The 25,647-nt window shown below is 39.4% G+C and overlaps 1 protein-coding gene across 1 annotated transcript in view; it reads left to right on the top strand.

Moving 5' to 3' along the window:
- Nucleotides 1–5,837: 5,837 nt before the first annotated feature.
- The window catches only part of palm1b (paralemmin 1b), a 34,116-nt gene continuing 14,306 nt past the window's right edge, over nucleotides 5,838–25,647 (top strand). The window contains exon 1 of the mRNA XM_059353307.1: nucleotides 5,838–6,565. The gene's annotated coding sequence lies outside the window, so the exon portion shown is untranslated. The remainder of the gene's footprint in view (nucleotides 6,566–25,647) is intronic.

Below are 25,647 nucleotides of genomic sequence, written 5' to 3'. Positions count from 1 at the left end.
TCGCATAAGTGTTTAACCAAAGTAAATAATCCAGTATGAAATTTTGAAAAAAGAGAGTCTCATCGTTAATCCAATCTAAATCAGTCCGGTCTGGGAGCATAAATTTAATGAGTAAATTAGAGCGCTGCGGCACTGTACTCATCTGTACTCATGCCTGTGATCCATCCCATTTCATATCAGCTGCAAGCAGCGGAGCAGAGACAAAGGCTGCATCTAAATGTATCTGACTGTTTCTGAGCGTTTTGTAACCTGCAAGTTATGAAGCATCTTGTTTTCGTGTCATATTGTATGTGGCGAGTGACGATCAGAGGTTGCATTCATTGATAAAAAATTTAACAGGTACAGAGGCAAAGGAGGAAGGAAGGAAGAAAGGAAGAAACAGGAGGAGGGAGGAGGAGGAGAATGAAGGCAAAGAATAAAAGGGGAGCGAAGAAATGGAAGCAGAACAGAAAATAGAAATAAATTATTATAGATAGAATGCACAGAAGAAATTAATGAGTAAACTAATGGTATGAGGGATGAAATGATGAGTGGAGACTTGGTGAGGGAGGGCAGGAGTATTAATGAAGGAATGAAAGTAATGGAAAGAAATCTGTATCAAGAAAGGAATGAAAGGAGACAAAATCAAGGGAAAGGGATGAGGGGATGAATGGATGGAGGGAATAAGAGAGAAAGAGATCGGAGAGAGGTGAAGGAGAAGGAAACAAAAAGAGAGAGGAGACGGGAGGAATATGGCAGTAAGAGAGAAAAAAGGAAGCAAAAACATAAATGGAGGAGAGAAAAAGCTCAAGTTTCAAGTGGCTTTATGGGTGAAAGAGAGGAATAAAAGAGCCGTCACTCCACTGTGACTCCCGGTTGAGGCCGTGAATGGGTCGCTGGCTTCACCACGATCCTCGCTGACCTGCATAACAGCCACCGATTAACACATTGTCACATCTGATGCCAACTTGATCCAGCAGCAGAGAGAGAGAGGAGGGGAGGGGGTCGAAGTGATGAGAGAGAAAGACAGATAATGAGAGAGAAAAAGAAGATGAAAATAGGAATACAGCCCCAGTATCATGAGCCAAACATGAGAGTATGTGTGTGTGTGGGCAGATGCAGTGACGGGGCAGTGACAATAGGTGTGTAACTAATGATGCCGCCTCATAATGAGGCCGACACATCCGTTCACACTCACACATTTCCACTGCATGACCCTCATTATTCCCCTGTGGATTTTACAGCAGCAGACTGATGTGCATTTGTGTGCATATTCAAAAGGCCAGCCAGATTAAGAGAACGGTATTTAAAAAAAAAAAAAAGGATTCAGACAGAGACCAAACGCTCATCTTTCATTATTCATGCCTGCTTTATAGTGGCAGTAATTCTGCTGCTATGGAGAGAAGCACAAAGAGAAGTTAAAAAAAAAGAAAAGAAAAGTGAGACAGGGAGAGGAGAGAGGAGAGGAAGAATGACTAAATGAAGCAAATGAGACAGAGACGAGGTAAAACAAAAAAAAAGGGTGAGAGAAACATTATCTTTTGATGTACTTCTGTGAAACAGCTCATTACAAACCACAGCAACAAAAGAGAAAGTACAGAAATTCTCCCACACACACCCACACACACACGGGCATGACAGCATATAACTGAGGAGAATACAAAACAATCTACAGTAGCCCACAGAGGCCAAAATTGACATTTAAAAGCATACAGTTGAGAGACAGAGACGGAGTTAGGTAGACGGGGAACGCAGGAAGACAAAAGACAAATGAAACATTTTGGCATTTTTCTGGCCCAGTGCACTGAGGGGATTCCAGGATGGAGGAAACTCTTTATACTCCGTCTCCCTCCAGGCCTGGAGCTGCCTTTCAGACTCCCTCTCTCAATACTTTCCCTCACTCTGCCTCTTATCCATTCACTTTCTCAACCCCCCTCCACCTCCCCCTGCTGTGGATTTACACCCGCCTCCTCCAAAAATTCCACTTTCAGTTTATTTTCATTTTGGGTAAAAAAAAAATTTTATTCCGACGATGTTTATTCATGACCGAGGTTCTGAGAGAGAGATAAGAAGCCAAGTGCTGAGCTGGCCCCGAGGGCTGCGAGGGGCTCCAAGTCAGTCTGCACACACATGCACATGTACATAAACACTCCCGCACATTTGCACAACACACACATGCAAACCCTCCCACAAACATCGTTTTTTTATCTTCTTATCACGTACAAACTAAGGTGTTTTGCCCGCCGCCGTCACTATCAAATTGAGTCTCTGCCTCCTTTTGCTGTTTCTGTTTGTCACAGGGAAAATTATTTTCTTTTTGAGATGTCAGTTCCAAAACATGTTTGACCCTCATCTGTCAGCAGCGTTTATCATGATGTCATGACACACACACACGCACACAGCGCAAGGGAGGCTCTTTATCCAAACCCGCCCCCCTCCTACATGTACTTGTATTTGTATGTTGGTGCTTCTGTGCAAGCGTGCAGACAGATTTGCAGTTTAAATGGCCAGAGGGAAAAAGAGATGAGAGACATGATGCACACAAAATGTGCAATAGGCAGAGAGAAAATGAGGGGCTTGTTTCTCAAGAGTGGGTTAAAATCCTTCTCATTCTTCTTCACCGGCTCCCAAATCTGCTCAGCTCACTTTCCATACCTTTTCTCTAAGAACCAAGACAATACAAGCCAATCTGATCCCTCTCTGTGTTTCTCTTCTGCTGCCCCTTTTGCATCTTTTTGAATTCACAGAAGCCCCGGACCGAGTCTGAGCTTGTATTTGCCATGAGAACAATGGTGCAACTCCATAAGATAACCAGCTATAATCACACTTGCAGGTTTAAATTTTGGCTTCCTCTGAGTTTCTGTAGGATGGCTGTTAGAGGATTTTGAGAAACTGCCCTATTGGCAGTGCTGAGGATGTACAGATAGATGAATTCCCATGCCCAGGGTTAAAGAGATAGTTTGGGTGGGATTGTATGAGGTACTTATCCATAGTCAGTGTATTAGCTACAGGCATAAGTATCGACACAGAAGCTGAGCAATGTGCCGGTGTGGACAGGGGCAGCAGCAAACCATATTTTAGCTCAGCTGGAAAATCAATATCAGTTTAAGAGGATGCTATATTTAGAATGTTTTCACTGCTCTACCTGCCGTCAGACAGCCCTGTTTCACTTTATGCAGGGGGAACTGAAGACATTATCTATGCTCTCTTCAAAACCACCAGACTCCATTGACAAAACGATCATTTCTACCTTGCAGAACACAGGAGCTTCTGGTCCACCACGACCTCAATCGATTAGTTTGTCTGTGTTATTTTGTGGCTTTGGTGTTTTAAATGGTTAGTTTGGATTCGCCGATGTCACAAAATAATACACAATTGTCTACATCAATATATTGATTTCTCATAATCCAGTAGGGAGTGTTGTGGTGATTTGCAGATGAAAAGATATCTGAAGTGAGTTAAATTGAATCATAAATGTGAGCTTTTTTTAGATGCCTGACCACTGAAATGCTGTTGAAACAGTTGTAAGTAACCTGGGAATTTAAAAGAACTTTAACTTTCAATCATATATCGTCCAGATTCAACGTAGATCATCAAATCATTGCTTATTGCGAAGCAAACTCAATTCTGAAAGACCATAAAAATCTTGAAAGACAGGGTCCTGCATGAACATACAAGTCTCTGTTAGAACAGTCTGGGTTATTTCATAAGAGGAATTTCTTTATATTTGTTTATGTCTTGTTTTGTAACTAAAGTGGGTGAGGCTCCGTTTGACACAGCTGTGTGCACCAATCAGAATTTAGCAACATTTGATCTCATTTGAAAATCTGATGACACAAATCTGATCAAAACACACTCAATCAATCCCAGTAGACTTTATGAGTCTCATACTTTAACTTTGTATACTGAGCCATAAATATTTAATGTTGTTTAAATATGAGACGCTACAGGCAAAAATATAATTTCTATGCACTGAGCTCTGGGTTTTTTGCATCAATAAATGCAAATGCAGATATTACGAGAAAGAAAACACCCAAATCACACATTTAGCTGCTTATTTAACAACTAATTTTTCTTAAATTCACCAAAACAAGCAAAATGTAATGCTCCATTTGTATATTAAAAAAAATAATTCATAACGTTTTAATATAAGTAATGTATTGGGGATGTTTCTGGTGATATCTATTAGTTAAAAAAAATATTTACCCTTTTCACCTGTGTTACAAAATATATGGAATTACAAAGCATATCTTTAAAGGCCTTCTTAAAATCTCCACCTGAGTAGCACTTACATACACCAAACTTTTCGGTTTCATTTATACTTTAAATGTTTTGTACAGAGTGGCTTGTTTGTATATCATTCATAGCCAGATTAATAGAATATTTTGTTTTCCTAAAAACATGGTAATTTTTTATTTATTTATGGCAGCTGTTTATGGCAGTTTTTTCTGATTTATCGAGTGATAAAAAGAGATATTCAAACTTCACTCTGTAAAAACCGTTGACTCTAACATATCAATAAAAGGAAACAAGAATTTTTAACTGGGCTTTATCCAATGTTCAGGGGCAAGATTCACAAAGCATTCTTAAGAGAAAAAAATGCTTCTTAACTGCCACTTTTTTCTTATCTTTGGTCTTAGACAAATTTTAAGGAGATTTGGTATTCATGAAGAAATTCTTATATTTTCTTTAGTTTTTTCTTAACTTTCTTCTTAAGTTTTTCCTAAGATAAACTTGAGAACAAATGAGATTCTTGAAAACAAAGTTCTTAGATTTCTTCTCATATTTCTTCACAACTTTAAGAGAAACCCTCACCAGTCTTAAAACAGCTACAGTGAAAAGGTTAGTCTTGATATATATTTACTTGAACAAATTTATATGACATTTATTTCTTTAATATTTAGTTTAGTCCTAGACAATGTGTTAACAAGTTTTGTTCATTGAAGTTGGTCAGAGTAGATTTTTGTGAATGTATCACATAAAGCTTATTTTGGTAGTTGACATATAATTGAAATGGTTTTCAGTCTGTGTGACATGTAGGCCTATTCCTAGATTACACTACAATGTACTCTTAGTAAATCATGTTATTGTCACGCGAGTGATCTTAAGTTAAAAATCTAAGAATGATCTAAGTGAGAAAACTAAAAAGTTCATAAGACATACGACAGTTCTTAAGAAAAAAAGGTGAACATTCTTAGGAACATTTTTTTTTTTCTTAAGAATTTTCTGAAGTTTAACTTAAGAACACTTTTGTGAATCAGGTTCCTGATTTCTATTCTTTCAATAAGATAAGGCATAATTTGCATATTTAAACATAACTTTTCAGAAAGCTTGTAAATTAAAAAAAAAATAACTGTCTTATTGTAAATGATCCACTGGAGTTGATTCATGGTAATATGATTGATGATGATTTAACAAGTCACCTATAGGGTCTCCCCTTCATTTTCATGGCCTAAAAATATAATTTTCAAAAATACTAACAAACATTTGTGTCATGTAGCTTTTCCCCTTAAACAGAACATTCCTGCAGTAAACACTTTACGCTTACTTTCACTTTATGCACACATGTAAGATGTTAAAAATCAAACTATTTCTTGGTGAGTAGGCAGACAGAGAAACCATGTCTTGAACACGAGCACCACCTGCTGGCTGCTGAGTGTAGGTGCGACATATTTGGCTTCTCTGATGATGCAGATGTGGAATAATAATTTGGGTCAGACAATAACAGGCGACACCAAAATGGTTTAAATACGCATGATAGCATTTTATTTTAGCATTGTGGCTGGTTAAATGTATTTTTGACTCGATAAAAATAAAAAAATCCATATTTGTTAAATCACTTTTATGCTGTGGAGCCATTCAGCCTCAGAGCTTATTTATTATGTAACAGAATGAAAACACGTCTTTAATAGAAATTGATGCTTTCCACCACTAGATGGAGAAGTGGGGCAGAAAAATGACTGAAATAATGGTCCTTTCTGCTTTGGCAGCAGCACTGGATTGGATCCCAATTTTCGGCTGCACGTACGCGGCTCTTCTGCAGCCCTGAAGCAGACAGCCTGGTTCCTTGGACGTCATATGATAAGGCTGGAGGAGAGCCAGCAGGGCCCCCGTTTGGAGAGGAGGACCAATATCTCAGTCAACGCGCGCAGTCAGGGCCCCCTTTATCTCCACAAGGCAGGGAGGCGTATCCTTTCCCCCCTCTCTCTCCCACTCCCCTTCACATACCACTCTCTCTCTCTCTCTCTCTCTACACTAACTAGACTACAACCTGCTTCAGACGACGCCCCGCCGCCCATGAGATTTCCCACTTAGGGCAGAGCCAAGTCCGTCGTGCGTCTTTTTCGCTCGAGAGGAAGCCATCGGGCTGTTATTATCGTCGGGCTGCGCGCTCAGGCTGCCCACGGCATCACCTCAGTAATAACAGAAGGGGTGCCAGCCAGGAGGAGAAGAAGAAGAAGAAGGGGAGGAGGAGGAGGAAGAGGAGGAGGAGGAGAGGAAGGGGTATTAGAGTATTCCGCTCAGAAATAAACAAGAAGACACCCTGTTTGGAAGACGTCTGTGGCGGGAAGGGATCTGCAACTGAGTAAGTCGTGATTTTACAGTGTGCGGTGTTTTCCTGTGGGTGACCTGCTTTTTGGTGGTTTGTCCAGCGGCTGCTTGCAATGTTTAAGCTGCCAGCATCCTTTTGACTCCGGCAGGAGGGATGACAGAGCCTGACAGAGGGATGGAGGCAAGGAGGGCATAGAAATAAGCAAAAATATTGGCGCTATCTTTCCCTACTGGTGACATTCCTCACTGTAAACACGGTGTTTGCGTAAATATGATGTTGCAACTGGTAATCACAAGAGGCGCAGCATCCTTCAGGGGGCATTTAAAGCTCATGATAAAGTCAAGCGCAGTTTTGGAGGTGAAATATATACAAATTAAAAGAAATGTGTGCATGTCATGTCAACAGCCTGTGTTAGATACCCAGAGGCCTGTTTTACTGTACTGCACTTTGATGCCAGGACCGACAGGTGTAACGGGACGACATGTTTACGCGAATGCCTTTGATGATCCATCATGTAATATCGATCTGTTTTGTGGGGAGAGTGTTTCAGGATGTTTCTTTTTTTTTTTTTTTTTGCCTCGACGGTGAATTTGCAGTGGCGCCAGGCGTGCACGGCCGTCCCTGCACGGGTGAGAGATGCTGCCTGGCTGTGCAGGAGAGGAGAGTAACAGGGTATTCTGTGGTGTGTTGTGATGTGAGCAGTCTGCTCCAACATGGCGCGCATGAGCTAAAAAATTGGCCATTACATACTCCTGTCTGGAATTTCCACAGTGCAGTGGACCAGGCAGTTTTTAGGTTTGAGGATAGAGAATGAGAAAGAGTCATCCTTTAACTGCCTGAGCTGAGATTAATTTCAGCTCAGGTTGCCACTGGTGATAGCGCCTGGCTCCTCTGGTCTCTCAATATCACGTAGGCTTGTGTGTGTGTGTGTGTGTGTGTGTGTGTGTGTATATGTGTGTGTATACTCTCCTTCTGTTGCTATTCCAGTCTCTGAATAGAACAATATCAATTGGACAACTCTGTTTTTTTTGTGTGTGTGATTATGTTTGATCACAGCAGGTGACACCAGACAAAGTGTGTTTTTGTTTGGTCTTGTGTCCATTGTGTCTCTCCTGGGTTTCTGCCCTGTTGTCAGCTTGTTGACGAGACCACCAAGTTTCTGTTGACAGCATAGAGTCTGTAAACAGAACACACCCACTGCATTTCCTAGAGATTTCACGCGAGTCCTCGAAAGACAGGACTCTGTTTAATTAATCGAAAAAGCTACAGTGACACCTGTGTGATTGACTTTTCTGCCATGGCAGTTTCTTCTGAGGTGACTTTAAGAATTTTTTCACATCAGCCCAGATGTGAATTTGAGTATGGTCATACGGCACTAGTGAGGGTATGCTGGCAAGTTCAAGACGAGTGGAAGGAGTGATGTGTTCTAGTCTGACGTTTTGATGGAAAAGTGTACCACACTGGCAACATTTTTGGCTCAGTGTTGCCGTTTTCTGTACTTTGTCATCGTATACTTACATCTTAGAATCTTTGGCAATAAAGGATAGAACTGGGATTGGGTGATATGACAATCAAAACTACATAAGAATGTCTTTCATATAGATTTTCAATATAGATTCAGCAAAACTGCAGTACAGCAGTTTTTGTCATTTAGATGATGGTTTATGCAAAGCTAGAGCAAACCATCCATTGACTTTTCACTAGATTGACTTTTCTTCCTGTTTTGCATTGCATGTGGTTATTTCATAGACTATTTCTTTTTTCAATTACCGGAAACCATCCTATATTGTGATAAATATAGCTATCAAGATTTAAAATGTCATATATCAGTTCATTAAACAAGACACTTTACAGCATTCCCTTATCAGGAAAAAGCCTAGAAAATCACCGTTTCCTGTTTTGGAACACAACCTTTACTTTGTCAGATTGTGTGCTAGAGTTGGGCAATGTCTCTTGAAATGGCATATCACAATGTCCACAGTGAACATTGATATGGTCTGTGCAAGTTATCCAAACTGATTCATATCATATATAACTTATATGGGTATAAAAGCCACTATAGGAGCTACATACACCATTAGAAATAAAAGGATGTCTGTCATCTGATAAATTGTGTGTGACATTCTTTTGTCAGAAATTAATGTATTCCATTGAACTATAAAAAAATAATTACATTTGTAGAAGTTCAAAATAGTTCAAGCAAATACTTATTTACTTTAGATTTGGTCTAACTTGATTTTGTGACAGCCCTGGTGTTTACCTTTAGTTGCTCCCATAAAATCAATCTGTGCAGCATTGATAAATCAGAATTGTTACTAACCTAATGGGAATTGTGTGCTTCACAATGTTGGGCTCAATGGACTATGACAGTCAGCCTCCGGTGATGGCAATGACATCATGCATTGGCCCGACCCTATTATCTGTATTAGTCTTCATTTACTAAATACAATACAATACAAGTGCACAAAAAGCAGACCTCCGAGCACATAAATCAAAGCAAGCAATTACTACGTGGCCTGAATCACAATGAAAGACTGAATTTGTGAGAGTTCAGAGCATCAGTGTGACCCCGTTTGGAGAGGTGTTTGCACTGGTACAAATACATAAAAGGAGGAAGAATCACATTATCAGCGGCACCTCTCTGTGCACTGTTTGTTGTCTGTTCTGTCATTGTATTGTATGAGCGAGACATGTTAAGTCCAGCCTCAGTTAGGCCTCAGCCCGGCTGTGTGCGAGCTGAGGGTCTATATCCGGTCGCCTGCTCTGTGTTGTGTCAGCGACTGGCAGTCGAGCTGACAGCACTTGTCTTGTCCACCCAATCATCATGCGGCATTATGACTCTGGACAGCCACATTTCTGTGTGTCAGGTTTTGTGTGCTTATATGTCCGTGTGTGTGTGTGTGTGCAGCTTTGTGTGTGTGTGTTTTAGTCTGTCTTTGCATGTATGCCAGAAAAAGATAAATGGTGTGTGTGTGTGTGTGTGTGTGTGTGTGTGTGTGTGTGTGTGTGTGTGTGTGTGTGTGTGTGTGTGTGTGTGTGTGTGTGTGTGTGTGTGTGTGTTGAAGGTTGTCTCCTGGCCTGGCAGGCTTGGCACTGGGATGGATCTGTTTTCACCAATTTAGATAGGGGAAATGGGCTGGTAACCGGAAGGTCGTTCATCCTAATCTCAGACTGTCAGTGACAAATGAGGTGAAATGTGAATGAGTGAATGAACACTTTTTAACTACCAACCAACTACAGTCAAAATGCCCTTTAGTGGGTTCCCAGACTGAGAGAAAACTGGTCATATTGAGTCGCTCCTTGACGTGAAAGTGTGAAACAAAAAGAGCACACTCACTCACTGCCCTGATAAACACTTTAAATTGGGAAAGGACATCCAAGTGACATTGCTGTTCTGTTGCTGATATTAATTCACTCGGCCAGTCCTCCAGCCCGTATGACCATGTAGGTTGTTTGTTCCCACCCTCTAATACGACCCACAGGAGTCGTTTCTAAATTAGTGCCACTACTGGTGGCTTGCTTATTTATTCTTCAAACCTACATGTAACATTTGCAGTTTCAAACATGTTGATAATGGTGTGAAACAAGTGCAGGTTGTTAGATTTAGGTGACAGAACTACTTGGTTATGTTTAGGAGAAGATCGTGGTTTGGGTTACAAATAAAAAAGGAAAATTTGTTGCTTAACTTCACTTAGGTATGTAAGTTAATTTGCATTATATATTTGATGAGTTAAGTATGTAACATATGTTAACTTGCATACAAGAGTCAAAATAACTCAATGCTGACTTTTTGGTTTCGTGTGGGACATCAGACTTCTGGGTCTAAGTCCTGTACTTGTTTGAGCCAGTCTTCTTCCCTGACCACGCTTTGGAGGCTGTTGTCATGAATGGTTCCTATGAATCGTAATGCGCTGAATTTCATACCTATCACAGTTACGTGAGGGGAGAGCACAAACAAATCCAGGACTTTTTATTTTTTTATTTTTAGCCTAACCCTTTTCTTTTCTTCATGCCAAGATCTAACCAAGTAGTTCTGTGTCACAATATTACCAACATGTTTAAAACAGCAACAAGTATTGCATAGGAGAACCATGCTGCATATGTTTTCATAAGAAATTGTATTTGCCCTTGCGCAGACTTTGTCACTCTTTATACTACATCAGCTGACTTCCTCTTTTGCTCTGGTCACAATTACCATGGTCACTAGAGGTCACCACCAAACAAGTGTATTATGGGTTGTAATAAACGTCATGACAAACCCCCAGAGAAGCATCACCCAAATCAGTTATCAGCTCAACAGCTTCTTAGCATCTCTCCGCCTATTGGTTTTATTTCTCAACCCAAAACATTGTTTCAACATGCAGCAGAGAGCTGTTTTCAGCAGACAAGCTCTTATTAACCCACCGTACGCTGCATCCCTAGCACCAAATGGAAGACAAGTTAGCGACTAGTTGGTGAACATCTAGCAGCTTTAAGACAGATAATTCCACATTAGGAGTTGGTTAGCGATCAAAACAGAGCTGAAAGAAGGCTGGATATATGCCAAGTCAGAGACCCTGCTCTGAATGAAGTTGCTCTGTATCTACTGGATTTGTAAATAAGCAACTGTTTGCTCATCATATCCACTTACACTAAAAAGGTGAGAGTATGTCAGTGTTGTGTAAACAGCTTGTTTCCGCAGCCCACCAAGTTGCCAGAAAAGCAGTAAATGCAGGTTGAATGAAAATGCCAGGGGGTTGAAGGTAACTTCTGTATTTAAAGTGGCAGAAAAACATCTAATACTCTTTGCTTTTAACATAGCACTACCAACACTAATGCATGACTTCAACATTTCAGTGGCAGAACTGGTTGGTTCCAGAGAACAGCAGGCCTCTCATGGGTTCACATCCCGCCCTGAGCCAGTCGCCCCCGAGTGATGGATATTGCTAATTATCCTCAACGACCTTGCTGTCATTAAGAAACCATTCATGCAGTGGTTATAAAATCACATCAGCATGGTAGTTGAGGGAAATGAAAGTCATGCATTACAGAATCTCTTTCAGTTACTGTTTAAAGATGGCATTGTAGGGAAAGAGAGGAAGTGGAAGTGAAAGCTCAGCAAGCACAGATAAGGAGCAACATCTGGGCAGATTGCAGAGAAGTGAGATATTATTTGATAATGTGACGCAATCCACCTTGCTCTTTCTGACTCTATATTTTTTCTCTTTCTATTAATCTGCCTCCTCTTTTCCTCCTGGATAGTCACTTTTTCTTTCCTTTTTTTTAACTATCTCTCATTACAAGCCCCCCTCCTTGCTGCTTTGTCATGACAGATAAGGCGAGAGAGGATTTGTTTTTTTTCACTCTCTTCCCAGCAGATAGTCTGTCTTCTGATAAACTGTCATTTTTAGCCACTAAGTCATTTTAATCTCAGAGGGAAGTGTGCTCAGCGGTATGTGTTTGTTGTTTGTGCATTTGTGTGTGTGTGTGTGTGTGTGTGTGTGTGTGTGTGTGTGTCTGTCTTATGCACCCCTCCTGAACACGCGCACACCCACACGCTCATATGACGATCACCAGTGTTGTTGCAAAGATGATATCAAAAGCTCTATTGATAAGAAAGAATTCATCCATCGTTCTGCACTGAAGATAACCTGAAACTAACACCACACACACACATTTACACACATCCACATCTGGTTTAAGGGGAAGGAAGAGAATAAATCGTGGGTCCTGTACCCTTATAAATTACGACTTTTTTTTCTTTTTTATACTCCCAGAAGAGATTGCACAGAGTCATACTGAGCAAACATACTTCACATAAACAATTCCTGAGAGCCTTAAGTGGGGAATGGGATCTTGCCGTAAGGGGAGGCACCTATTTGGCCCTAATGGTTCCTGTGTTAACGTTGAGAGGCTTCTCCAATAATGCACGTCCATAGGCTTCCTATGTCCAGATATATAGAGTTTGCTGATTGACCAGAGAGCACACCAGGACACAGGAGACAGTCCACTATAGAAATTGACCGCCTGTAAACATTAAAGCAATGGTGTCAGCAGGTAATGTTGATGCTAATGGTGGTACATTGTTCTCTCCAAAAGACGCAGACTAAGGAAAAGGTCAATAACTAGAACCATCAACCTATTTACTCAGGCCAGTTAGAGTTAGAGACACACATGGGCATTTTTGTGCATGATTTTTGTAATCTACCAACATTCCTAATGCACTAGGACATTCAGTATTCACCCAAGAATTTTTGTTGCAGTGCCTACACATACATTCAAATTAAGGCATGTGAGAAGACTCCTACAAGGGACACATTGTCCTTTCTGCCTCTCTGTCCCTCCTCTCAGCCACATTTCCTCTTTCCCAGGCCCGGTTATGCCGTTTCTCAACCTGTCCACTAGAGGTGGGGGAAAAAATCGATACAGCATAGTACTGCGATATTTTGCTTGGCAATATTATAACTATTCATGGCCGCCAAGTATCAATATTTGGCTTTCCGATGGCCGATGGGCCTTCAGTATTTTCTCTGGGATTTTTTTTTTTCAAAGGCCATAGCGAGAGATACTGGTATCATATGAAACTAGGAGATCTAAGGAATCAATAGGCACCATGTTCGCAGGATATTGTATTGGGAAATTGTTGAAATAACGATGCATATTTCGTTTTTTTTTATCTTTCATTCAAAAACATTCAGAGCAGAGAAGCTTAAAGTTGAGGAAAGTTTGAGAAAATGCTTCAGTTGTTGTTGTCCATTCATGTTTGATATCAGTTCAGTTTGACTGATTAAAATTTGTTTTTTTTTTTTAAAGTATTGTTTATCTAAGTGGAAATGTGCGTTGATCATCCTACTGCCTACACAATTGCACTTCTTTTTAATTAGGTGGGTTGATATACACATCCCTGCTAATTGGGTAACACCTCTGTTTGGAGAAAACAGTCATTTAACCCTGAATTAAATTAGATTGAACGTGCCCGTGACTCCCACATCCAGGCACTCCTTCCTTCTCAGCTGTTCCCCATTTCCCTCATTAGTCTGGTAACATATATATACCAGCCCATTTCCACCCACCCATATTGTCTAGTTTGTATCCGTCTTAGCCTTCCAGCCATCATTCTACCGGCCTGATCCACAAACCATTGATTCTCTTCCTAACCAATTTAGTTTATCTTTTGATTCAAGTAAACACAAACTTTTATCTGGACCTTGTGAGTCATGCTTCTGGGTTCGGTTCAAGCTTGCTTTAGTAAAAAAAATTCAGTTGCTCTAGCTGTGTCGTGAGAATCAGCAGGAGACCCTTTATTCTGGAGCACGCAGATTCAAGCCCTTTTGTAAAGAGTCCAAGTTTAAGAGCTGTTGTTTAGTTCAAAAGTGTTGCTGTTCTGAAGTAACATGTGGCATGCTTTGTTGTAGGGTAGCAACTAATTAATTAATTATCAATTAATCTTCCAGTAATGTACTTGTTAATTGAGTCAGTCTGTAAAATGACAGAAAACAAGTGGAAAATTCCCCATTATTATTTTAAACAGTTGGATTGCATTTAACAGTGTAGATTTTCAGCTGTTATCATATGACGAGAGCAACGTTTTCATATTTAAAAAGTTGGAATTTAGGAATATTTGGCATTTGGGATAATTAAAAGGCTTAATTGATCATCAAAATTGTAGTACATCAAGTGCATGCATCCTTCTCCAATTGTTATGTAATCTCTTTTTAGAGCCTTTAGTTTGTTCTTTTCTTGCAGCTTTGTGATGTTGCTATGGACAACCACATCCATGCTGGTTATCTGTCAACTAATGTCGATCTCTCTTGTTGTGTCCAGGAGGTCACGAACTTCTGCATCTGTTGTCTTTGTCATGATATTTCTCACTCCCTACTGAAACTACGCAGTTTGTAAATCAGAACAGATTGTTTGCCAGGTGGGAAGCTAAAAGGCCTTTACATCACTCTCAGCCATGCTGGTTGTTGCTCCATCCTGTTACCCAAATTTAGATTTTTTTTTCTAAGCGTTGAACCAAACTCCAAGCTCTCAAATATCCGAACAGCACGGACCGATCTGTGGCATCAAAGATGTCTTTCTACAAGCTGAACCCATGTTCTGACCTCCTTGCAGTGGCTGTAATCAAAACACAGCAATCAATAAAATGTCACAAGAGCCGAAGACTCGCTATGGATTCTAGCAAACACCACAACCGAACAGATTTGCAGCGTAAAGGTTCGCTGTTGAAGTAATGAAGGTCGAGTGTGGTCAAGTGAAGAAATGAGGAAGGTCGATGAGGAGGAATCCAGAGTGAAGGACTTAGAAGAGGCAGAACAAGAGAGAGATTTCGAGAAGGCGTGTGAGAACTAGGACACGTGCTTTTAGTCAGGTTGGGAGCTTAAAACAAGATATAAGTAAGGGCAGAAGTGAACTTACCCATGAAACGGTCGAACAGTGTCTTAAACCCCCTTCCCCTTCACCTTTCAGATTTTGGGGGTGTCGTTTAATAACTTTTGTAACTTTCTGAGACCAAAAATCTGTCAATCACGGCCACTTTATGCAGCAATTGCTCAGGTGTGCAGAGATTTTTTTTAAAACGGGCAGGATTTGAACTTCTCTCTGAAGCTCTCCTCTTCATTCTTTATACTCCTTTCACTGTTTTGAGTGTACAAATGAGGCCAACATGATATATGCCTTCCAAAAACGAATATTCAAAAATGTGTGTAGTGATCCCCATATTTAAAAGAGGATCACGTCTCGCCCCTCTCTATGATGGCAGTCTTTTCATTACACCTTCAAGTGTGGCCGGAGCTGCTATGGATACTTTCGCCTGCAGATGAAGTCAGACGACTGTTTGTTTGTTTGAACTAGTTTGTTGCGTATATCCCAGCCCAGTGTAACATCCCAAAATAAACCCCATCCCCAGACTATACCCGGGCTCAAAGTGGACTATCCCAAAATAAATAATAATAGTAAAGTAATAAAAATATGCACCACACTATAGGCTACCTCTATGGTCCAGATTATACCTGCTTGTGTTTTTCACAAATAAGTCTGTATTTCAAAGTCCACAGTTTTTTTCCATGATAATTCATACAGGTGCATTTCAATAAATTAGAATATGATGGAAAAGTCCATTTTCAGTAGTTCAAGTCAAATAGCCCCAACCAAGTATTGAGTCATATAGATGGACAAACTTTTCAGAGGCCAACATTTCCATATTTAACATACTTTTTAAAATTGCTCTTTTGTAATATTTTTTTTAGGTCTTCATTAAATGTAAGCCATAATCATTATAATTAGAATAAATTAAATAAATTAAGACATGAAATGTTTCATTCTATGTGTAATGGATCCATATAACTTTTTGAATTGAATTACTGACGTAAATAAACTTTCTATTTTATCTAGACTAGACTAAATCTCTCCTGTCCAGATTATACCTCTTTGTGTTTTTCCGGAATATTAAACTGGATTTAGTATTAAGTAATAGTTCAAATGCAATAAAAAAAAATAGAAATTGGAGAAACATTAGGAAATAGTGATAATATTTTTGCTAGCTCACGCTTCATTGTAGTCTGCACTTGATTGTTTAGCAAAGCCCCAGTGTTCAAGTCCAAGTTCGAGAGTCTGAGTCTGGTCATCATTACCTGAGTTCTAGCCATCAATGTGCAAGTCTGAGTCATCGTGCACCAGAATACATGATTCAGAGTGGAGTCACATGTCCCAAAAATCAGGCTTCGTGTCCCTATCTAGGACTGGAACACTCCATCCCTGCTGTGGGGGTTGTTCAATCTGGCCTAGGGGGGGTTGAAATAGTCCAGCCTGTTTTATACCCCAGAGTATATTCTGGGCTAGTCCACTTTAACCCCTGGTATAGTTTGGCATAGGGTTAATGTGCCAATGACAAGTAGGTAATGATCCATTATCAGTTGAAAAAAGTCCAAATTGTGCATGCATATATACAATACGTAGTACAAAAGTCAGCCACATTTCCAGCTGTGCATTTCCAATTTGAAGATTTCCCCCATTACTTGCACAAAGATCCTTGCAGAGGGATTAGAGCTCTGACCACTTTCACACCTTTGCATACCTGGCCAGTGGTTGTCAGAAGCAGGCATGGCTGTCTGCTTGTCAGAGACTATTGACTGTAGGTGTATTATGCATGTGTCTGAGTCTAGGTTTAATAATATAGGCTTTAATAATGCTTGAAACTACAGTAAATGTCAAGCTATTTCAGCCTCTGCTTCTTTATTCAGGTTGCTGAACATTCCCCTGATTATGTAAGTGCCATAAAAAAGTCACAAGAACTTTTTTTATTAGTTAGGGTTTGATACATTTGATACACAACATGAGCTTGTTGGAAGAATAAGACATCAGAACTGGCTGTCACTTGTTTCTGACCTCCTCATGCCACCCCACGTGTCTCAGCGTGTGTGTGTGGATTCTCATTTGTCTTCTCAACATGAATGTTACACAGTATTTCACTCTCTTCTGTACTGACAGAGCTGTTATTTATGGCTGACCTCTGGAGGGGAAAGGAGTTTTACCCTCTGACCTCTGGAATACTAACAAGTGACCTCAGCGGACTTCCTCCAGTTTTTATTGGCACTGCACTGTTTATGTTTGGCAGAATTTGTGTTGTGCCTCAGATAGAGGGACGCAGAGCTGCATGTGTGGTGGTGGACCAGTTGTGGTGTGCGTCCCGGCCTGGGACAAGTGTGTGTATGTATGTATGTGTGTGTGTGTGTGGCCAGGGCCAGGACAGAAAGGCAGGGAGTAGTATTGTTGTCCCTGTGCTCTTTTGGCCTGAAGGAAGGAAGCTGTGGAAGTGGGGAGGAGAGAGAAGGAGAAAGAAGTGCCACTCCGACTCAGTGAGTGTGAAGGGGATTTGAGATTAGTTTCCTCTTCCAGTCTCTCTTAGTTTTCTAATGTAGGACCTGGGTCATTAAGCTCAAGAGTCATTTAACAGTCATCATTCTTTCTGAAGAGGGAACATTTCTGTGCCAGACAGTGTTATGGTGTGTATTTGTATTGGTGTGTGTCTACATGCTGTTTCATTCACAGGAGTAGCCAGAAATCTTTTTCACAACTGGGATCCTTCCAGATTTTTAAGTAATAGCACGTAATTAGTAATTAAATTTGTCCTTGACCTCTATTTTCTCTCTTTCTTTCTTTTTATCTCTCTCAATTCCACATGATTTCTACACAGGAGTTAGTTTGTGTGAGTGTGCTTGTGTGCGTGCGTGTGTTCATTATGGTTGTGCAATATCAGTTAAAAGGTTCTTGCTGTTATGAATTAACACCTGAGTAAACACGAGAGCTCTGGTGAAATAGGTTATGAGAATGTTCATACCAGTATTGTATAACTGGAACCATTAGAGTCTATTTGTTATAATTTGTAACATGATATGAATAGTGTAACATTGGTGTGAGTCTATCAGTGTCTTTCTCTATTTATGTGTAGCTACTTGGCTCCTCTGGTTGTTTGGCTGAAATATACCTGCTCCTCTGACTTCTCTATTCTCTGATTGGTTAACAAGAAGGTTCCTAATCAGAGAACAAGCATCCCACAGTTGTTAATGTGCAGTATGTGTTGCACATCTGGACATTTCAGACTAGAGTTTGCAAGTCAGATGAAAATACAGCTGCTCTATTTAAAGAATACAGGTGCATCTCAATACATTAGAATATCATGGAAAAGTCCATTTCCAGTAGTTCAAGTCAAATAGCCCCAACCAAGTACTGCATGTAGATGGACATACTCTTCAGGGGCCAACATTTCAATTTTTTTCGAGACACTGAATTTTAGATCTTCATTAAATGTAAGCCATAATCATTATAATAAGAAGAATTTAAATAAACTAAGACATGAAATGTTTCATTCTGTGTGTAATGCATCTATAAAATGTGTCATTTCCACTATTTTGAATTGAATTACTGACATAAAAAAACTTTTCTATGGTATTCTAATTTATTGAGATGTACCTGTAAGTCCATTGATATTCTATATGTTTACAGTCAACAAATAAAAATATAAAATTATATTAAAAAATATTCCTATGGCTAATGAAAATGAATATTCCACTAATATTCCTGATCACAAGTATGTGTATAGTATTTGATGTAAAGTGTTTTTTATTATGTCAAAATATGGAAATGTGGAACAGCTGGAGTTCCCTGTGCCATATTGGTTATTTGCCTCAAAATAGGACCTTTCCTAAGTTTTCCACAAGTGGTGGATTTGTTGGACTGTGCAAACACAGCTTCCCTCTTTCAACCACCTTCGTAAAAACGTCAGCGTTGTGATACCTGCACATATCCAAAAACCTCTTTTAATAATGTTTAAAAGTAGGTGTTTCCCCTTCTTTAGGGCATGCATCTCCACCCCAGCCTAGCAAACTGTTGGCGCGCAATGCACAGAGCTGACTGTAAACAAGGCAATAGGCAATTGTTTGCACATTCCAGTAAAAAACACATTTGACGAGCATATTCTGAATGCACTATATGCAAAGAATGCTCATAAAACCAGAATTATGTCATCATATGGCTAACGCCTTAATCAGAAACTGCTACATTTGGATAAGGCCTTACTCAGAATATCTAAATGGAATCTGCTGTTTACATAACCCATAGCAAATTTGGATTATTGTCATATTTGGAATAATCATGGAATGTGAGTGTGTGTGTAAATGTAGTCAATTTCTCTCAATACTTCCTCAGCCTGTCAGCCCCAACATTCACTTCTACTGAATCTAAATCTTTAAAAACAGGTTATGAATATCTACTTTCTTTTTAAGAAATAGCTAAACAGCTGGGCAATGTAGTAGTTTTGTTACTCAAACAGGATTAGAGGATTTATTGGGGAATATATTTCTGGTGGTGCATTTGATGCACTAGTTTGTCTCTGCAGCAGTAGGACGGTGTTGATGGGATTGACTAAAAATAAACTACAGTGCCCAGGTTCATTGTAATGAAGGAACATGTCATTCAGTGCAACAGCACGGCTCATTGATGTGTTTTTATAGACACTACCAATGACAGCAACATAGACAACCATGGTGGCCATTAACTCATTTTAGTCTGTCGTGGAATTTGTTGACTATAAAGAAAACATATAATATCACAAGACTTATCTTTTTAAAAAACTCAGTTAAGTTAAATAGCTTGTATATTTATTCATGTTTTCATACCTTGTCATTATTTTCCATCAAGCTGAGGGGCTTCCCATATGGTTGCAATGTTGTAGGTGTTGGATCAGTTCAGGCATTGTGCACTGAAGTGTTTACTATCTAATGAAGCACAGATGCTATAATAACAAGCTTTAAAAAAAAAAAATCTGAGTAGCTGTGAGCGTGGGATCAGAATCAGTATGTTGCAGTGTCCAATTCCAGGTTGTCTTGTTTAAGATAATCCTAGATTAGTAGTGATGAGACCTGGTGTAATCTGCCACTACCGCTGACAGTCAGACACATAGATGGATGACCGTGGCTCTCCCAGAGTCACACAGTGTGACTTGTCTCGTATACGGAACAGTACAGTGAGTACTTACTGACCTTTTTACTCCCAGACTGTGTTGCGTAAATAATGAATACTATGTTTCTTAACCGACTTTTCAGTGCAGTTGGCTGTCACAAACTTCCAGAAAACAAGATTTTATACGTTTCAGATGTGATGGTTTTGCTACAGCGAGGACAATCGTTGGGCTTTATGATCATGATATTCCTAAACAAAGACTCTCAGTGGGGTAATCATTCATTAAGCTCCATTGACATTAAGGTAATCACTGTTAGGGCGTTTCAGGGCAGATCGAGAGTATGTAAAGTGACTGCTGGTGCCGGAGGGCCATGATGCTATTAGAAGAGGATGCTGGTGCTCTATGCAGGCACTTAATGTGTTCCTGGAAATGCTACAGCAGCAGGGCACTCAGGGAGCAGGGCTGGTCATTAGTCCGTTTCCCTGACTTTTTTTTTTGTTGTTCACCTGCCCTGACATATTGACAAAAACATCCTCTGTTTTAGTTTGTTTGTATGCAAGTTTGCCGGCTAAGACCACATCCTCTCTCAGCTCTGTCTGACTGATAATGTTGATCTGTCATGTTTATCTGTCTCAGTGTGTTTCTACTGGGTTGTCAGTGTGCAGCTGTCCTCCCTGGATGCCTTCCTTTCTCAGCCATAAATGTAATTACTCTTCTGACCGTGCTGCAAAGATGCCGGTCTGTGTGTCTGCTTTCCTTTCTCCTTGTTTGTCCATAATTTATGAGAGAAACAGCAGGACATGGGCCCACAATGTTCCAACAAGGTGGACATGTTTTTTTTTCCAATACATCTTAAAAATTCATTACAGCTGTATCCTTGATGTCAGAGGATCAGGTTTGAATGGTTGGACAAGCTTGGAAAATCTGAGCACTTAACTCCCAATTGGTCCAGTGGACATCTGTTGTTAACTTTGGCATGAACTGGATGGTTTTGATCACAACTCACAACTGGGTCGATTGTTTTAGAAGTAGCCATGGGTTTCAAACCTCCATAGAACCAAAACCAGCATTGGTCAAAATTGTATTTTCCAACAGAACTTTGAGTTGGGCAAAGTAATCTGAAAGTCTTCAAGGTCAACGTAGTTGCTTTTTGCAGAATTTCCAACTGAATCTCACTTGTCTTTATCAAGTTTGTTTAGTTACAATGGAGTTAAGTCACCCTTTGATATCTGGATACCAGCTTTGAAACTTCAAATTGGCATACTGGGTGTCAACATCTTGTGGCCGTCGCCATCTTGGTTATTTTGCAACCAGTGCATGTGCAGAACAGGTTGAGAGTCTCAAGGATGCTAAGTTATGAGCTAACGTTAGCACTAGAGAGCTAGCTTGGTTAGCAAAAGGCATCCGTTCAAAGTGACAGCTGACTGCTTCGGGCACTTTCACAACCCAAAGTTTAGTCAGTTTCGATTGAACTCTGGTACGGTAAAATTGGCCTCTTGTGTGGACCAAATCAACCAGTTTGAGATCACTTGCAAGAAAGGGTCTTGATCTGTTTCCGAACGGTTCAAGTACGTTTCGATTGCACTGTAAACGTAATCCAACCTAATTACAGGAAATTAACCAAAGTGCAGTGGATTGATGATGTTTGCTTGACATTTGAGTCGAAGAACACATACAGGAGATTCTGAATAAAGTCGACACAGACAATGACGCTTACAAGTCCAGTAGAGGTAAAAAAAAAAAAAAAATTATGCACAAAAAAATGTCATGGTGCATTCGGCTCCATGTTGCTTATAAAATATAGACTATATATTTAATGAATTACCAGAAATGTGCTTTATCATGATATGTATCATTATATGAAATGTCCTATCAGAATAGAAGATTTTAGCAATATTCAAATGCTGATTGACTCTGTAACATTATCCTTTTAGACATAAAATGTACTGTTTGAACTTGCATATTAAGACAACAAAAAGTTATTTACACTGATAAATTAGTAGGAGAACAATTTTATGTTAAGTTGACAGAAGAATTTAACTTGATGTTTCATTTTGGCATACAATTTAATAAAGGTTGTTCAGTGGTTGAAAACACAGATAATGTGCTTAAAAAGTTATTCTATACTAAGCTAACATTTTAGAAATTTTGTTTAATGTCAGTGTATACAACTCTTATGTAACTATTTAGACATTTTGTGTGCAAACTGTTAATATAAAATTGGGATTTAGAGAAAAATGGTTTATTCAGGGGAAAGGGACGTTAATTATAACCGATGTATCTTACAGAGGTTATTAACATTAATAGAAAAACGGGTGACGCTTTATAATAAAGTCCTTAATAACCATAAATTAACAAGTAATAAGACATTGTTCTCGCTTTAGATCCGGTAGTTGCAAAAAGCATAGTTAACTTATAGTTCACTTATAATAGATGAGCAATAAAGTATATTTTGATATCAATAAGCAAACAAAATAAGATTAATAAAGGCATGGCAAAGACATAATGGGTGGGTCATGGGTGTTTGTAATGCCATTATTAACACTTATATAAGCTTATAAACACACAATAATGTTAATAAGCATCTTGTAAGGACTTACAAGGGCCTTATTACTTGTTAATTAATGGTTATTACAAGGACCTTAATATAAAGCGTTACCGAAAAACGTGTCACTTGTTCCGTCTCCAACCAGTTTTGTGGGTTTGTTGTGCCTGGTCTAAGCTGATGCTCACAGTGACCTTTTCTCAGGTCAGGATGGTCAGCCGTTGCTCCCAGGCCTCCTTCATACCACTGGTGAATTGATCCAGATGAGTCGCCACACTGCTTCCCTGTAACCTCGGGGCAGGGAGGGAAGAAGAGAAATAAGTTTTAAAACACTGTCAACAAATAGCACCTGGATGAAGGTCTTAACTGAATTATGTTTTTTTGAATTTGGAGCCTTATCTTATTATTCATTAATGAATTTTACAGTGCAGGCTTCCCTTTCCAGCCTCATTTTACTCAGTGCATTTCCAGATGTCTTTCCTGTTTGTGCTGGATTGGTGGGAAAGGTGAAAATTTGAAAGAATGTGTCTAGACAGTGCAATATGTGTGTGTGTTTATGAGTGCGGTTGATCAGATGATTGTGGTTTTGCTTTTTCTCCAAAGGGTCTCCATGTGATGATGATGTGGTTTGTTCCAGAGCAGAGAGCACTGTGTTTGAATATGTGTGCCAGAAGTGTGTGTGTTTGAATCCTGCATGTTACACAGTGTCCTTCCATAAAACACCCCTGAGGTTTTGTGAGTCCTGCAGCAGCTGTGATTGGATAGTGTGCACCCACAAGCATGACAGAAAATGTATGCTTCTTTTATGTTCTGAGAAGAGTTAGTGTTGTTGCATTGCACGCCTTTGTGTGGGAAATAAAAAGAAAATGTGAAACAACCAGGCCAAGGGCAAGATATGAATGATTTGCTCTATTGATACTGCTCACAGTCTGAGCTTTGTGTGCATTCAGCTGGGAAATGATGCAAGCAAACTCACAGTAACAGTGGGTGTCCTGGCCACTCATCAGGAGGAGTGACACGATCAAACAGTTTTAACACTTTTAACTGGCACTGGAGAGGGGTGGGTGTGGAGTTATGTAGAGTCGTTGTGTCATCGTTGTTTTGTAAGAGTTTGGTTTGGATGAGTGCAGAGGAATCAGAATCCCATATGTGTTGTGATACAGTTTTAGTTCAGGCTGGAAAAGGCCCAGTTTGCCCACTTTCTGTGCCTCATGCACTACCAAAAGAAATAAGAAAACAATTTTTTTAGGGCTACCATGATTAGCACATTCTGGCTCCAGTGTACGCTTGCAGGTCCTGTATTAGAACAAACACAAATTAAAAACAAAAACATATATATCTATAAAAATGTGACATCTCTCTATGTCTCTAACTAATTATATTTAATACTTTAGCTGAATAAAAGCCTGAGAGGCAACTGTGGCTTAACAGGAAAACCAACACAAGGCTGTTTTTCAAAGTAAAAGCCCCATGAAGTAACTATATCTAACACTTTACCTGAATAAAAGCCTGCGAGGTAACTGCAGCTAAACAGGAAACCCAGGACAAGGCTGTTTTTCCAAATAAAATCCCCACAGAGTAACTATATGTTAGTAATTTATTAGAATAAAAACCTTAAAGGTCACTGTGGCCTAACGGGAAACCATGACAAGGCTGTTTTTCAAAGAGCCCCATAAAGTTACTATGTCTAATAATTTAGTAAAGTAAAAGCCTGAGGGATAACTGTGACTTAACAGGAAACTGATATGATATCAACCATGCTTGAAAGTATCCTGTGATTTCATAGATGAAGGATGTACCCATACATAAATTCCACTGATATTGAATTATATGTTATCTACTTCAATCATCTTAAAGATATACTATGCAAGATTTTCCTTTAAAAAGAAAAAAACAAGTTTAAAAAAAATAATTGTATAACAAAAGTCTCCCTCTCAATCATCTTTTATAACTAACTAGAAGTGTGCGGCTGTGGCGATATGTCTTTTCTTTTCATGTTGCTGTGTAAGGGATGTTTCTGGGTGTCACCATTTGGACATGAATATAGAATAGAGAATAGAGAGAGGCAAAATGTCAACCAGACAAAGTTCATTCCAACACAAAATTGATTTCAGGGCTTTCTTTCACTTTTGTTTAGCCATGCAGGAGGGGTTAAGTTTAAGGGTTGTCTTGCTCATTTGTTGAAGTAGTGTTTTTATGTCCTTTTGTTGGAAGTTATGCCTGAAGTTTGTGTGTGTTTTTAGCCTAACTGTGTTATTTTTATCTAATCATAACCAAAGGGTTTTTAACACGTTTTTAAAGTGTTTAAAACAGCCACGGTCACGTGTTTACAATCCGTTGCGGCCATCACATGTTTGCAACGTGTTAATAGCAGTGGTTGACTGAGGTTTACAGCGTGTTGGGGTCATCACGTGTTAGCAGCGTGTTAAACGCAGCAGTCAACACGTGTCTTAATGAAAAGGGGTTGCAGCAGTTCAGACAACAGTCACATTCAAGATATTTGTGGTGCCAAAACGTAGAAGAGGGAGAGATTTTCTATGTATCTGAGTCACAGTATATGCCAACATTTATTCTGGTGACTGTAGTGGTTTAAGTAAGTAAGTGACAATTCCTGCATAGCGTGGCTTTAAAATCACCTTAAGAATTTAAGTTAACCTTCCTGTTATGTTCGTTTCACAGGAACAGCAATAATGTTTTTGGGTCAGTTTGAGCCAGGGCATGTTTAATTATCCAAAAGTGTCAGAAACCAAAAAGTCCCAATAAAAATTGTTTATATTTCATCATTAACTCCATTACTAACCATTTCTAATAATATTTAGTGCAGTGGTGTTCTTAACCTCTCATAGATCATGGTTCAATGAGGATAATTCACTTGTTTTCATAAAAGAAAATGCATGTTACAACTTTTTTTAATGTACATTAGAAAGACCTGCATATAAAATACAATATTTTTACATGACATTGATTTTTCAAAAAATGTATTTTACATTTTTAATTGTTTTCTTTTAAATAGTAAAAATTTTACTAAAACAGTCAGCACATTTATTCAAGAACACTTACATCATTTTTTTGCCAGCTCACAAATACCTTGTTTAGTGGGAAAAGGTTACAATGCATGCATTATTATTAATA

Source organism: Centropristis striata, chromosome 16 (genome assembly GCF_030273125.1).
Source record: "Centropristis striata isolate RG_2023a ecotype Rhode Island chromosome 16, C.striata_1.0, whole genome shotgun sequence".
Taxonomy (NCBI): domain Eukaryota; kingdom Metazoa; phylum Chordata; class Actinopteri; order Perciformes; family Serranidae; genus Centropristis; species Centropristis striata.
Note: the sequence above shows the minus strand (reverse complement) of the source record. Positions and strands in the feature narration are given on the sequence as shown.